At 47.3% G+C, this 15,922-nt stretch overlaps 1 protein-coding gene across 1 annotated transcript in view; it reads left to right on the top strand.

Annotated features, from left to right (window-relative positions):
• LOC119390887 (N-arachidonyl glycine receptor) overlaps positions 1-15,922 on the top strand; it is a 203,566-nt gene that overhangs the window by 110,095 nt on the left and 77,549 nt on the right. The gene's annotated exons all lie outside the window — the stretch shown is intronic.

Below are 15,922 nucleotides of genomic sequence, written 5' to 3'. Positions count from 1 at the left end.
TCCGTCGCTGCTTTTCTTTCTGGTTATAGGACTACTGGGCTGTCGCCTGCCAGTTCCACGTACTAATTAGGGACAGTGGGGGGGGGGGGGGGGAAGGATTCTATTGCGGCTATCGCGCAGTCCATCGTCTGACAGACAGCGCGTGATGAGACCGGAATTAGGGAAAGACCCAGTGCGAGTGCGCATGCGCCCAAAGCTCGAGTGCGAGTTCTGACAGATGGACAGCGGGAGCGTGAGGGGGCGATGTCGGAGTAGCAAAACAGGTTACGGCATCGATCTGAGGCTTGCGAACACGGCGCGGGAACATCCCGAGCTCCTTCCTCTTTTGCCTTTTTCTTTCTTGTATTTCCCGTTAGCCGCGGCTCCGTCGCAGTAATGCGGTTTATTCCTGCGGGGCTTCTTCACGCCTTCTCGCGAAAAGGAAGCTGCGAATGAGCGACGTTTTCGTACCACGACGCAAATATGCACTTTAGTTTGGACAAGTTCAAGGGGTCAGCAAAATGCAAAAAACACGCGCACATTCGTACACGCCCACATACCCATAAAAATGAAAAAAAAAAGCTTGAGTAGCCTGGCTCATGTGGTTATTTCACACTTTATCATGAGTTCATTTTCTGCCTTCGGCTTGAGAAGCTGGTAAAAACGCCCATAGAACATAGCGTTACACTTACGCCGTATCTCATAGTTAGAAGGAAAGACAACGGTGCCAGTGGCGGCACGCGCTAAATGTCACTAAGTAAGTTAGCCTTTTTGTCAGAGTTCTGGACCCTTTCAAAGATCTTGGAAGTGCCTGAAAGCACATCGTGACAGCTGTGGTCAGCTCTCAACGCAAGAAAAAATCGCGGCACTCTCTTTTTACTTCTACCTTATTACTTTGGCCCTCTCCGCCAGTTCAAGGTGCCAAAGGAAACGTAAGTCTGGTGGACCTCCTTACTTTTGCTTGCCTCTAATAACATCAAACGCACTAGGAGGAATGATAACCAAACAAAAGAGGCATTAATAAAAGGCGCACTGACCCCCCCCCCCCCCCCCCCCGGCTCTCCAAACAGATAGCCCTGCCTCAGCCCACCTGCCGCTCCCCGCCGAAGTGAGACCCTGATTATATGGCATGATTTTGTGCTTCGGAAAGTCAGCAATTGTCAGTGTTGCAGGTTGGAAAAAACAGCACACGGTAGAATGACGGCAACGTGTAGCTATCTAGCTATGGTATGTATATATATGTGAGAAAATACATGAATAAAATAATGATATCAATCTTGCATATGTGGTGCACCACTCGTCTGAATATCAACATGACAGTAGCTGGCGATCAGAATAAAGGGTAATTCTATCATCTCTGGCTCTTATGCAACATAACTTGCTCTTTTTATGTGAGAATTACAGGAACTGGGCTACGTTGTGCTGAATAGCTCTACAGCAGATGTCGTCATCCGAACAGAAGTCACCACTACCAAGTTGAAAACGCATTGCTTAAAGGGACCGAAAACTGATTTTGCTCGACCCAGTTTTTTACGGCGCGACAGGAAGCTCACCCTTCGTAGCGTTTGTAGCTGCAGTGGTTTATCCGAAAACAAGTAGTTATTTTATAAGCAGTATTTTTCGATCTGAAAGGCTCCAAACACGCATGGAGGCTTGCTCCAGCAACGCTGAGAATTGATAGCGATGCCGCTAGCCCTTGTGAAAGCTGTCGTTGTTCTGCTTTCGCAGGAGTTACTGTAGCTATGCTTAACCACCTTTATTTTGAGCTTCCCAACCATTTTTGAAAATACCAAGCTGTTACAATGAGATGTGTGGCTTTATACACCTTCCCGGTATTTGAACAGCGTTGTGTGCGTCTGCGCCCAAGGTTGCCTACGCCTGTGTCATGGATGGCTTGTCCCGGCGTCGTTACTCTCTCGATACACGAGCCAAGCCAAGTAATCGAAAACGCAACTGTGCATATGCACGGCCGCACCGAGTAGCAGCGCGCGTCATTCCTGAGACGAAGTGTAGGTAGCAAAACAATGTCGCTCCAAAATCTTAGCGACCTGGAAACTTCCTGCACGGTTGCATGAGCACGCTGAAAAGTTGCTCAAGACGCGCTGACGAGCATGGGATCATTACGTCACGCGAAGGCAGCGCCACTTTAATGCATACTACTAACGCAGGCCTATATGTACATTATTATGGAGTAATGCCTTTTGATATAAAGAAACGAACAATATTTCAATACTAACAAAAAAATCGTCGACCACGTACAGCAATCAACGGTCACGTGGCCGTCTTCATCGAAGCATTCATATTTTTGCCGCCAGAGGCGCCACAGGCCATTTTTCGCGGCTTTGAATTAACAAATAAAAATATAAATCCATCTCTCACGAAAAAAAAAAAACAGGGTTGGTTTGAGTCAGTGCAATGGACAATCTTTACATCAGTGTAGTCAACTCATTTCATATTTTGGGCAGTTGTCGGTCTCTTTAAGACTATGAATAGCAGCACAACTAGCCGGGTTCCGTGTTTCATTACTCTTAGTTAATGATGAAATGACGAAGAAATTCGACTTTCTGCGACGCAGAGGTGGAAAATGCGCTGTTTACTGTCAACCATGTGCCGCGCTCCGCAAAACCAGCTCGGCTTTGAAATTTCAGGGCTCATACAGACACCGCCTGAAAAAACCAGTTACATCTGAATCGCTGCTGAGCCACACTGCTACCGTCGATGCAAAATTTCTACTTGAGCACCGCCGATGCAGAATACTGCCACTTGCGTCCAAGTATCAACAGCGCTTTCAAAGAGGGACGCTGTTAGGAAGCTTGGCATGCTTGCGCGTCAGTGAGCCGCATATACATAGAAAGAGCGAATATTCATTCATTCATGCCCTATTTTATTCCGTAGTACAAAATTATGTAAATGGGAAAAACAGCGCAAAAGCAGTCGAAGCACAAGCGAAGGAGCACACAGGACGAGCGCTGACTAACGATTGCGTTGTTAGTCAGCGCTCGTCCTGTGCGTTCTTCGCTTCTGCATCGTCCCCTTTCACGCTGTTTTCCCCATCTGCAAATGTATGACACACTAGCTCAACGAACCATGCTTCTGGAGTACAAAAAACAAAGCTTTCAACTTCCATCAAGACTTCGCCTAAAACACGTGACCCTTCGTGGTTGTGTTCGGGCATCGCATTTGCCAATACCCACACGCGCCGAACAATGCAATGCGCAATGACGAAAAAAAGTCTTCAGGAGTAAGAACGTTGGCTGCAGCCGGATTTCTTTTGCTCCAACAACTTCTAATTACTTCGATACTTCGTCGTTCCCTAATCTTTCTTCTTTTTTCGAAGGGTGCATAGAGAAATACCCGATGGTTCTTGCTATGGCCAAGAGTCAACTCCTACCAAGGGCGACGTTATCGCTGGAAACCGATATGCCATGAAATTTGCACAGCTCTAGCTGCGCCAGAAAGCTACCGCGCTCTTTGTACTAAACACCAGTGCAGAAAAGTCGGTCACAGAACGCTGTCAAAAGCACCCAACGAACGCGCGACCGTTCCACACCCAACTGGTAGGCGACGCCTTACAGCTAACGTGGCGTTGCAGTTCCCTTTCACTCATCGTACGGCAACGTCAAGAACAGCGCGCAAATATCTCCACAATGTGGAACAATTTCACAAAACAGACCATGGCAGTGTCTCCTTTCCAGCATAAGCTTGCCCCAACATGTTGCACCTGGACTGACCCCGCCTGTATAGAGACACCACCACCACGAGCACCAGCACCGAGTCCTCTTTTAACCCTGTCCACCGCGCCGAAAGCCTGAACTTTGCTGTCAGTGTCAGCCTTTCACTCTTCCCGCGAAACTGCCAGTTTTCGTATGGACGCCGTAAACACTAAAAACTTCATTTATCCGCGAGCTGCTTTCGTTTTCAGTTAGCACCGCGTTTGAGACCCAAGGTAGAGTGTACTAGAACTGTACCCAGGGCATCACGCAAGCCTTCGTAAAGGCTGCGTAGCTGATTCGCTCTTTAGCAGCATATCCGAGAAGCACTAATGCACCGGCGACATTAACAGGGGACTTGCCCTTCTTCTCTCTGTCATTTCCTCCCCTTTGACAGCGCAGGCTAGCCAACCGGGATCTGTTCTGATTCACCTTCTTGAATTTTATTAAGTCGAAAGCCTTAGATGCCTCATTAAAAGCGAAAATTGCACATCGCCATCGGCGTCCAGCGGCGTCGGGGACGAGTGATGCAAAAAATTACGACGTGATGACATCACCATGGGACGTCATCATGACGTCCAGGATCGCCAAACTTAGCGACGTCACTGTGACGTCATCAGATTACATCGTACCTTGGTCAAAGGTCGGCCGATTACGGAGGCAGTACAAAACCACGTTAGGTGCAGAGAGCTTTTGGAGGGCGGCGGGACAAGATCACTGCATGGACTGCGAAGAAAAAGATTATGGCTTTCGCCTTCGAGTCGCCTTAGGCGAATGAATAAAGGACTCTATGCGTTTTTTTTTATTTATTTCTCCTCTTCCTTTCGTGAAAACGTCTGCATTTCCGCCACTTAAAGCGTAGGCAACCTGTATGCAATAAATATGCGTAAATGTTGGAGCCATAACTTGTTTTCTTGGACCTTGTGTTGAGAATTAGAATTGAAGGAGGTGTACGGAGAGAGCCCACGGGCGCTGTAACGGATACCTATATATTGCATTGAGGTTTCTATCCAACCTACTGTCGTCATATTTACGCAATCGCCGACGCAAGCGCGGACGGAGACCGACAATGGCTTTTTTATAGCTGTGTTACGAGAGTACCATTTCGACCGCTTTAAGAAAGAATAGCAATGCGTTAGGAGTGCCATTTTGATTGCTTTCAGTAAGAATACCATTGCGTAGTATGACAGGTTTTCCTTATCTCACGCAGTGATTGGAAGCGAGCAGGGCGCGCAGGTGGAGGGTATTTTAGTGGAGCCGAGACGGCAGGGCAAAAAATAGACCGCTGCAAGAAGAGAAGGCCGTCCACGTCTACGCGTTGTGCAAGCTACACTCTATAGCGCTACATCGGCATTACGCAGATGCTGGAGGGAAGAGAGTGGTTCCCGCGTCTACGACTGGACGGCTTCACATTAATTTCCTCGTGGTGGGTTCACAAGTATCGCGGAAATATCCAACGGGGCGATTGGGATGCCATGAAAACTGATCCTCAGCAATGAAATTGGCAGAGTGACATTTACGCACCGATAATGCTTCTCAACGTTGAAAAGCATACCGTTTACGTCAATGTTTGCAGCGTCAAGCTACTGCCAGAAGGAACGTAGAGTAGCAACAACGATTGCAGCCGATTAGACGGTTTAGTACCTTCTAATCTAGTACCTTCTAAGCTACTGCCAGAAGGAACGTGGATTAGCAACGACTGCAGCCGATTAGTATTTTTATTACCTGGCGCTTGGAAGCTGTATGACGTCAGCGATTTTATACTGCTGCCTTTAGACCTACTACGAGAAGCACATCATTAATGGGTCGTTCGGTGCGATGACCGCAGTAAACTGTGGTTACCACTGGACATTCATTATCGATTATTTAGCAATAAACAGTCACACAATTTATTCATTCGTTAGCAAGTCCCCCAGAACATTACAGAACAAATTAAAGCATGTCCCATGAAAACATCAATAAAGCTCTAAGTATGTAATCCCTCCTTATTTTTGCAAATATATCCTCTTCATTTCACCTGTCCGAGCACCATTCATTCAGATAATTAATCGCTGTTCGTTAACTTAGATCTTCGATCGTATCTGCTTAAAGCTTTTTTTTTTTTTCCTTAATTGATCGTTGCGCAAACTCTATTCAGACAGAATCGCTCAATAAATGAACATTTGCGAGCTCGTGAAAGCAGCGCTATTCCATAAAAGATCAACGCACAAGACATTCGAAAAAGCATTCAAAAAGACTGGTCGCTAGCGCTTCCATTTTAGTAGGGACTTACGAGCTGATTCCGCATGCTATCTATCTCTATGGTTCAGCGCCTCCAAGCTGACTGCCTCTTAGAACCATGCTTTTTCTACTGCTGCTGTAATTGGTGCCAGATGAACGGCGGCCGCGGCTATGGAGCGGTAAATGAATGTCGCATATTAATTGAGAAATGTCGTGTTACAAACGAGCGAGTGGCCATGAGAGAATCGGACGAGTTCTTCAAGCACCGTTTCATATAACTTCGATGCGCGCAAGCGTAGGCTAAATAATGAATCTCCGTTTACTTTTTGACAAGCTTTACGTATGGCTTGGTGTAAAGCCCCTCCATGCGTTTTCCGCCGGCTAGGTTAAGTAGCGCCAACTCGTCCGCCCCCTCTCCCTTGACACCGGTTCCCCGCATAGCGGAAGCCGAAGTGCCGCCATGATGTTTCTGCTGCTTTTCCGGTTGATGCACCTGCCCCATGCCCGCCTGATGCCCGCCCATGCCGTCGCGACGCAGAAACACCGAGCGAAAACTCGCTCGGCGGCAGGCAGTTCACGACGAACCTCAAAACAACAACACTTGCGAAACGGAGAAGCAAATATGAGCTTTCTCGCGTGTGCACATGCGTGCGCAGAAACAAGATGGAAGGAAAAAGCGGAAGAATGTGGCTCAAGAACTTCCTTCCGGAAGCTCCGGAACCGGAAGTGGGCGTCGTCGTCGAACAATAGATGGCGGTACTTAAAAAAGTGGCAGTAGACGCGATGGAGGGGCTTTAGCTTGGTGTACCGCTGGTGGGAACCGCCGCCGATAAACCCCCTCGCCACCAATGGCTGCGACACGAGGCATGCTCCGGTGGCATTGCGCATGTTTCACGCGTCAGGAACAAGGTATAGGGAACCCAAGCTCATGTTTGCGGCGCGACGACAGCGCCGCGCTGGCCGTGCTGCGGCTCTGTCGGAAAGCTGTGGAGCTTATGCGCGGCCGACTCAGCCCCTTTCACGGTAGCGGTAGCGCACGTGCGCACGCGTTCTTCGGTGCGTGTAAAGGGGGGGGGGGGGTGCGTCAGGTCGGCACGTTGAACCGAGAGGCTTGCTGTGCGAAGCTGCGCATTTCCGCGATGGCAGAAGCGACCCCACGGAAGTGGACGTGAGGTCGGAAGCATTCCTCTGTCTTGGGCTGCCACAACAGTGCAGACAACATCACGGCACGTGATTTACGTGTGAAACTGTATTGTTTCCCGGTCGTGTCGCATGAGAAATACAGGCGGCAAGCGTGGATAGCTGACAGCGCTGTCTCGCCTTCTATTTTGGTTGTCTGAGTCCATCGCTTTCGTTCGTTTCGACTACCTGAATTGGTAAGTAACGCGGCGCATGCACGCAGCTACTACACTAATGATTACATGCTGTCTTCTCGCATTGTGAAAGTCCAGTTACGGTTGTAGCTGAAACAACTTTGTGTTTTGATTCCCCGTGTTCGTGAGACCTACCCGTCGTTGTTGAGCGTTCACACTCGCGCTATACCGTTGGCGTTGCGCGGTTGGTTGAATTCAACTGAACTCGGCACATTGTCAGAAGTTCGGCGCCTGCAATTCACGCGTCGGGAAGACTGCTTTATCACGCCGGAACGGACGTCCGTGCATTTTCAATAAGCTTTGACATTGTTCTGCAGGTTTGCTTTGTTTCTGTCACTTTATTAGTGTGATATATATTTAAGCCGCTAAATACAACTGCCACTTAATACATGCTTGCAATTGCAACCTTGAAGTAACCTTCTGTCACCTTCTGACTTTGTGCGATTTTGTAGCCGCGTTCGCGCAGCAGGTTTTACACGCCTGTCAAGTCGATATCATAAAAAGAGACTGCAAGCATGACACGAGAGCCGAAAAAACGAGGCGAGCAGTTCATCTTGCTTCAGAGTGGTTAAAGCTCAGCTAGCTGCCTCACGTCTTAATCGGCGGGTGATTCTCCAGCGACACGGAGGACTTGACTCTAACCTTCTCAGGAAACAGGGCCATGGCCGAGTGATTTCTTTTTTTTTTTCGCCCGCCGCAAACGTTTGTTCACGAAAGTACATGGCTGCTACTGTTAAGGATGACATATCAAAACAACAATCATATGATTCGTAGTCCACACCGCAGAGAATCCATAGCGTGTACGGCTTCATTTCGGAGTGCATGTGGAGCATTATTCATCTCTAACATGACAGAATGTGACTTACCTCGAGGTATACGTCCTACACGGTGTAATCGCGACTTGGGAAATGCATTTTGCTTTGAGTCGGGCGTCGTTGTCGTCGATCGTCTGCTCTGCACCGTAAACATTATTGACGAGCCTTTCTCCTTTTATCAAGTTCGCTTTTCGGAAGTGCTTGTCCAGCTGTGAGATCTTTTTGAACCCGCGCTGCAGGCGGTACATTGTGAGGTGCCGCGAGAGCTCTGCACGTGCACAGAAGCGAGCGGCAACGCGGTGGAGAGAAGGGAAAATCGCTCGCTGCTTACACCCCAGTTTCTCTTTTTCTGCCAGAGATGGCGCTGCCTGTCAAGAGCAGCAGCGCCGCTAAGCGTTGCTTGGGAAGCCTATAAGACGCGACCGTGGTCATCCATGCGGGAGCGGCCCACAATCTGTCGCGGGGAGTGCTCGTGCACGCGGCGTGCGCCCCGTCGGAGCCAAGGCTACGAGCCGGAAGTTTTGCTGTTATTTTGCCTTACCGTTGATGATTGTTTAAACCAATAAATGTTATTCTAGTTCTCCAGCAGTCTCTGACGGCGATCCTTGGGGCAGACGGCCACGAACCCCACACGCTTTTAACTCGCTTATTTTAGTGTATACGCGAGGCGGTCACCTCGAGCAGCCTAGGCCAGAATAATTGAAACCATCCCATATTGCTCCGGCTATTACTTATGATTTAGTTTATTGGTGTAATGATGGCCTTTTTAAGGAGCACACTTTGAGCGCGGTGCTTTTTCGCGGTTTCTTGACGTCACTTGGCAAACACTAGAAGTAGTGTCGGTTGAAAAACTTTGTACAGTAGGAAATGCTTAATATCGGTGAAGCAGCACGATTATGAATATTATTTTAGTTTATGTGGTGTTGTCTTGCATAGTAATAACTGAAATAAATATGGCCATCCGCGGTTCTCTTGACGTTACATTGCAGGCAGGCGAAGCGGGCGTTTCTCTGAATGTCTTTTCACCAATATTGGCGAGCTATAGGCGAACTTAGTATAGGGTAGATTGGATATCTGTATTACATTGCGACCAATATTTGGCCCTTGCCCTTTGTGTTTCAGTAGGATAAGCCTGATAGAAATTTATAAGACAGGAGAACTGTTCACGCACGATTTCGATCGGATTCACTTCTTGAACACAAATTTTCTAGATGGGGATCGGTGATCGTGTATATTCCTATACGGGACATTAGTTGTCAAATACGGCCGCCGCGGTGGCACACTGGTTGGGGTGCTAGGCTGCTGACCCGAAAGACGCGGGACGGCGGGTCGCATTTCGATGAAGGCGAAATTCTAGAGGACAGTGCACTGTGCCACTTTCAGAGCAGGTTAGAGAACCCCAGGTGGGCGAAACGATGGGCATCCATCCACTAAGGCTTCTCTCATAGCGCCATTTACGTTGGGACGTTAAAGCCCACAAGCAAACAAACAAACAATTTTAGAACACGCTAACAGGTAAATAATAGTTGGGGTTCATCATCCCAAAACCGCGATATGATTTTGAGGGACGCCGTCGTAGAGGGCTCCCGAAAATTGGAATGCCTGGGTTTCTTTAACGTGCGCCTTAATCTATAGCACACGGGCCTCCAGTATTTTCGCCTCCATCGGAAATGCTGCCGCCGCGCCTGGGATTCGATCTCGTGACCTTGGGGTCAGCAGTCGAGCACCATAACGATTAGCCCACCGTGGCGGGTCGCTAACAGGCTAATTTGCACGTTTTATTAGTGCAGCTGTGCCGGTGGCACAATATGACGTTAGGGTGACGACGATTAGCTGCGTAGTCAAAATATTCGTTAATAATTTGGCTTTTTATTGGACGATCTTGTATCTAGCGAGAGAAAGAACACTGCAAGCACGACGATAGCGTTGAGCGAAGTCTCCGGTCGTCGCGATCAGATCAACGGGCGAAACGAGTCGGCTCCTTTTACATTTGTCGCCTGTGCGATTGAAATGCAACAATGAGCCCGCCTAGCGACCGGCTTATTTCTTATACACCACCGATGAGCTCTGGTGACACTTGGCTAGCCTGGTACGGTATCTAATTAAAGCGGGAGCCTTGGTCCCGCATTGTGACGTCATTTGACCGTGAGAGAAACACGCAGCCTTAAGACGCGGCACGAAAATGCGCCGGACCACAATGCTGGTCGACAGTGGCGTTTCGATTCCTGCAACATTGTACATTACAGCCTAATCGCAAGTGTTCGCGTAAGTGCTGAACCTATGCATGGCTATTGGAGTCGTGCGGGGATTAACAGACAGATACAAAGAAGTGGTTAGGATACGAGCTGGCAGGCTTGTGAGAAAGAAAACTTATGTTTGGGGTGTCGATTTGAATGAATGATTATATGTGCTCTAACTGATAGAATCGACGAGTTTAGCGATAAAACCTACAACTGGCGTTCAAAAAAAAAAAACACAAGATGCAAAGGAATGGTGTTTAAAAGTGACGGGCTTGCATTATAAAACAACCACAGCCTGCCGAGCTGTGTTTGCAAGAGGCTCATGTCACAAGGCCTCGACCTCACAAAAGACGTTCTCTGGCAAAGTGAACTTCACCCGCCAGACGCAGCGCAGCTGTTTGAACCTTGTGCCGGCCGGCCTTTAAGTAGTCCTCACCGGCGGAGGGATTGAGCAAGAACGCGAACAAAGAGCGCAGTGGCGCCCAGGTCCCCGGTGTAAAAATATATAGCCGGGTCCTACCAGATTCGCTCTCGATGCACTTGGCGAGCGAGTCTCCTTCTATCTCGAACATCGCGCACAATGGTCCCCGCTGTCGCTGTTGCGCAGGGTTGGACCGATGTAGTAGGAAGAGACAACACTGCTGAGCAGGGGGACGGCGAACTTGAATAGTGGAAGCATGATAGGGGGATGCAGCGATCAATGCAATGATAATTTCCTCAACATTGCGCCATCAATTCGCTTGAGCGCGCAAACAAGCTTAGTGTTGAACGAGACACAGCACGCGACTGAGGCAAAACACAGCTACGAAGCATTGCTCAATTTGCTCCGTTGTAAACACACCGAACGCTGCTGATGTGACCTGTGTGGGGAAAAAAAGTTGCCAGAACTTTAGCTCACCAACATTACAAGCGAATTTATAACACTTGCGTTCACCGAAGAGAAAAGTGCATTTGACTAGTCTACTGATAGCCGCGCTCAATAAAAAAAAACAAGAAAAAATTTCACTGGTAAGTTCATCTCTCTGTGTGTACCATAAGTTTTTAGATAATTTTTATGCCACAGAGATTCGATTCACATCACATATTGGATTGTTGCAAATAGGCTCGTCTGCTACGCTTTAGTTGCACGCAGTAAATGCAGGCGGCACTGAAGTCCTAAAAGTCCGCTCCGGTGCCCACACAGCCCACTGACCATGTTTAAGTAGCTAAACACCATACTTATTTTTTTTTCTCATTCACATCACAGCTTGCCTGCAGAATGCGGGAACACATGGTGCTGCTGGGAGTGCCATCGGTGAACGAAAATGGTAGCAAAGTAGCAATGTACCGTGTTTCTTTCATGGACAGGAACAACACTTAATGGCTTAGCTGCGACATTCCAAACATATGTCAGGGTCTTGCACTCGTATAATGGCAATTATTGGACTTGACTTCATAGCGTAGCAAGCATTGCTAGGAAACTTTGCCTAACCCAGACTGCGTATGACGGCGTGTCTGTGCTCCCTTCATGATGTGAGTGTCTGCCCCACCGTCAGAAAAGATATGCTGCTCCGTTGAGATAGAAAGCATTGGCACAGAGCATTGGCGCCCAGTCCTCGAAAGGCCGTCGCGTTTCCCAGAGTTGCCACGCTGCAGTGGCGAAACACGTTGCGCTCGCTATATGCGTCAGTAGCTCATTGGAGTAGTCACAATGTAGCGGAATTAGGGGCGCGAATGTGTGGGCAAGGCGCGAACGTTGCAAAAGAGCCAGACGGCGGCTGAAACCCAACCACTGCTTTAGCAAACTTGTGTCGCCTGCAACTATCTCTTTCTCCTTGTTTGCTGCCAGTCCTCTAAGAAATTGGTCAGATTGGTGCGCCCTATGCTGACGTCACGCAACTCTTGAGGTCGGCAGTTCAGATATCCTGCAGTGAGTCAGCAGGTCACGAAGTTGTTTAAAAGATCGCCAGGCGCGTTACACAGGCCGCCACTTGGTTTCTCTCACATTAATAGCTTTCAATGACTGCGCATTAAACAGGCTATTGTGTTACCGAAGTTGTCTGTGCTGAATTACAGCTCCGCCAGCTGAGGTCGTTGTGTTTGCATCCGACTGAATGCGACACATTCAATTGTATGTATACGGCCTTGCGTGTGCACCATACTTGGAACACATTGTGCGGCAAGGCAAAGATTGGACCTATAAAGATCCACGCTTATGTCCTCGTGCAGCTCTTTACCGCCGTATTTTTTTTTCTTTATTAACTTATTTGCTTGTAGGTATAGCTTCAACAGTAAAAAGATAGCGCGCATTTTTAATGTCCGTTTCGCCCGTAGGTGAATACATACATAAACATCCGTGCTGAATACATGGTCGGAAGACAGGGAGCTTCAATGGTTGGGAGATTACGGATCACCACTACGACTGGCAAACATGAATTTTTGTACAATTTCGCTTGGAAGAACAGGGAATTTATATTCATGTTCTCCAGCAGACCGTGTTCGCCTCGCAACCCTTTTATTAAACGGCCGATCAGCTCAACGGACCGAATAATTTCACTCTTCCTAAACTCCATATTTGTCGGCGTCTATACCGCTGCATGTACAGAGGATTTCTGCCAAGAACTGCTGCGGATAAATAAAACTTGTTACTGAGCAAGTTGGTTCATACTTGACAGGTAAAAACGGTATGCGCAAATTGTACACTGTCTTGTGCGTCTTTTTTTTTTTCTTGCTGTGTCGTTGTGTATAATTTGCGCATACATTTTTTACCTTTCAATTTCTCTGCAGTTTTATTTGCTCAAATGCATTTGTTTTTTTTTTCTTATAATAACAGGGTGGCCGCAAGTGCTCTCGAAAGGAGGGGCAAATTATATTGCCGTGCCAAGTATTAACTGTGAGAACTGGGCCACATGAATATTTATATCGCATAAATGAGAAGGTTGATCGAAGCGCAGAAGGGCAATTTTTAGGCACTACGATGTGCTCCGTATCCCACCGTAGTCCAGTAAGCGTGTGACGCTAACAGGTACTAGCGGAAATTTACTCCTCATAGTTTAGTATTGTGATTGTCAATATCGAACCATATTTCTCCGTAGGCCTATTAAACTACGAGCGATGTGCTAGTGATCCGACGGTGTTCGTTTGTGTATTAATTCACACTCGCTACTAGAAAGGCGGGTTCATCTTCTCAATGTACAAATCAAAGCATCGCCTTACGTTGTTAAAGTAGTTCGCACGTGCAACTGCAATTTTGAATGCATTATGCTGCCCGTATCGGTCAGTGACATTCCCTCAACGCCATTATCGATCTCATGAGTGCGTTTGCTGATATTGCCGCCGCAGAAGTGCCTTTTTGAGGAGTGCTATAGTGAGAAACGAAATCAGTATTGGCTGATGTGACATGATAAGAACGTGGATCCCTTGAAATGTGTCTGCCTATTTCGACTACAATATACTGCGCTGTAAATGACAAAAATAAACTAACGATAATGAGCGAAATTACCGTCAAAATGAACAAAATTACCGTCAAAACCATCACATCATGTCACGCTGGTACTGATACGTGCAGGCTCAGAATGCCTACTTGTATTTCGCGCCTTTTGTGGCTTACGAAGCATCCTCTCATCGTCGGAGTTGCTTTTCATGCGTTATACAATAATGCTCTAATAGCGCGTCTTAGCTTATGTTTTTTTTAACAGTGTCCATTTATGCTTCCAGGAAACAAGTGCACTCAAAGAACCAGTTAGCAGTTTTATCGCCATCCACGTCGTTTTCATTTACCATAGAGCAGCAATGCTTTCATGTCTCCCATTGCGGTGCTGCTCCATCCTCCATTGCATTATTGTGGAGCCCTTTTTATATCCTTTTTTCTTGTTGACGCCATGGATCTCATTCGTGTTTGTTTACACTGTTTCTATGTTTATGGGAAAGCCCGATAACGTCCGCACGTACACTACGTGCGCAAATAAACTGTGCAGGCAACGTGGTTGCGTGGACACAAAAAGGTATCGCCCCTCCCGAACGTGCCTGCATTTAACCAGCGCCAGCGCTGTTCCCGGTTGCGTCAGGCGTTGAGAGAACCAGGCGGTGGGGGCGCGAGAGTTATTGCGCAACGTGGCGGGTGGCTCACGCCCCGCTGGTGCTATTCCGGACGGGCCGATTTCGGCCCTCAGCGGTAAACAAAGCAGCGGTTCACCGAAGCAAGCGACAGGTAGAGGCTTCTCCACGTGTCAGGCATCGCGAGCCACGGGTGTAGTAACAGTTTGTCGGTTTTCATTTGCTTCCTTGTTCATTCCGAGGCAAGCGCGCAGTTTGTCAAGACAACTAAGAATGCAACAAAGAATGCAGCTCCGTGCCACCTTGACGTCCCAGTCGAGATTAAAATCGAAGGACCGTCGCAAAGTACTTAAGGTGTTTCATTATACGCCTAGAAAGAAAAATACATAAGCGTAACAACGTCATAAGAGTTCGTTTTATTCTCGGTACGGGAAAATGAAGCGCTTATAGAATGTGCCATTGACAACTCAAGTTTACTAACATTTGCAGCCAGGAATTTTGATTTTACGAAATATTGTTATTCCGAAGGTATCTAAGTTTGGATTCAGTCTATTCTATAACTCCGGCAATAATGCATTTGCTATCATATGGCGCTACTGAGCTTAAGTGTCGATCCTGGCCGTAGGGTCACGGTGTGAGTAAAGCGTGCGCCCTCCTACCGTGAATTGGATTCGCGGTAATGAACTGGAGGTGGCAGAATGAATCCGGCGTATCCCACTACACACCAATAAAGCATACCTTATATCCATGCGGCGGATGTGGAACTTCAATACATTGAATCTAAGTGAATATTTCATTCATAAGGTGATCCTGTAAAAGCGGTGAACAGTTCGTTCTGGTGGGTAGGCTTTTCCGTCCAATATTCTTGTAAAAATTACCTATCTGCATGTCTTCTAACTAACTAAGCCGAACAAATTGGCTAATAACATAGCGTAGTCTGTTGTTAAATTGATCTTGACCGTATTCAGTTCGTTAGTTGACCTCCCCTCAGATGCGTTAAGATCTGTGGGCACGAAATGATCAAAATGTATTTTGTTAGGCTCGGATGTTTGAAATCCTGCAAGGTGGAGCGTTTCTCTTCTGGAGTCGTGGAGACGTCCGAGGGACGTAGCAGACACGCTTAACCGCAACACCCGTTGTGCGATTTTGCTTGTGAGAGCATTTCCCTATATTACAAACCGAAATGCGGAGTCATTTGATTGATTGATTGAATGATTGATTGATTGAATGAATGAATGAATGAATGAATGAATGAATGAATGATCGATCGATCGATCGATCGATCGATCGATTCATTAATATTTTTCGGTTGCTGGGCTGGCGTTTTTAATAAAGACAGTATCTTGCTTGTGATCTTTCAACCATTCTATAGGAGAATGTAATGCCCGACATTTGGTCATGACGAAGATCAAAACAAGCAAGAGAAATAAAGAACGAACTATTCAAAAAAAAAAAAAAAACAGAGCACCACACAATGAAGATAAGTCAAGATGGATTACTTAAAGGAGCTGTCTACCACTCAGAAATTTTTCTTTATTGTGGTGAAAATG

Source organism: Rhipicephalus sanguineus, chromosome 4, assembly GCF_013339695.2.
Source record: "Rhipicephalus sanguineus isolate Rsan-2018 chromosome 4, BIME_Rsan_1.4, whole genome shotgun sequence".
Taxonomy (NCBI): domain Eukaryota; kingdom Metazoa; phylum Arthropoda; class Arachnida; order Ixodida; family Ixodidae; genus Rhipicephalus; species Rhipicephalus sanguineus.
This window is presented reverse-complemented; position numbering and strand designations above follow the sequence as displayed.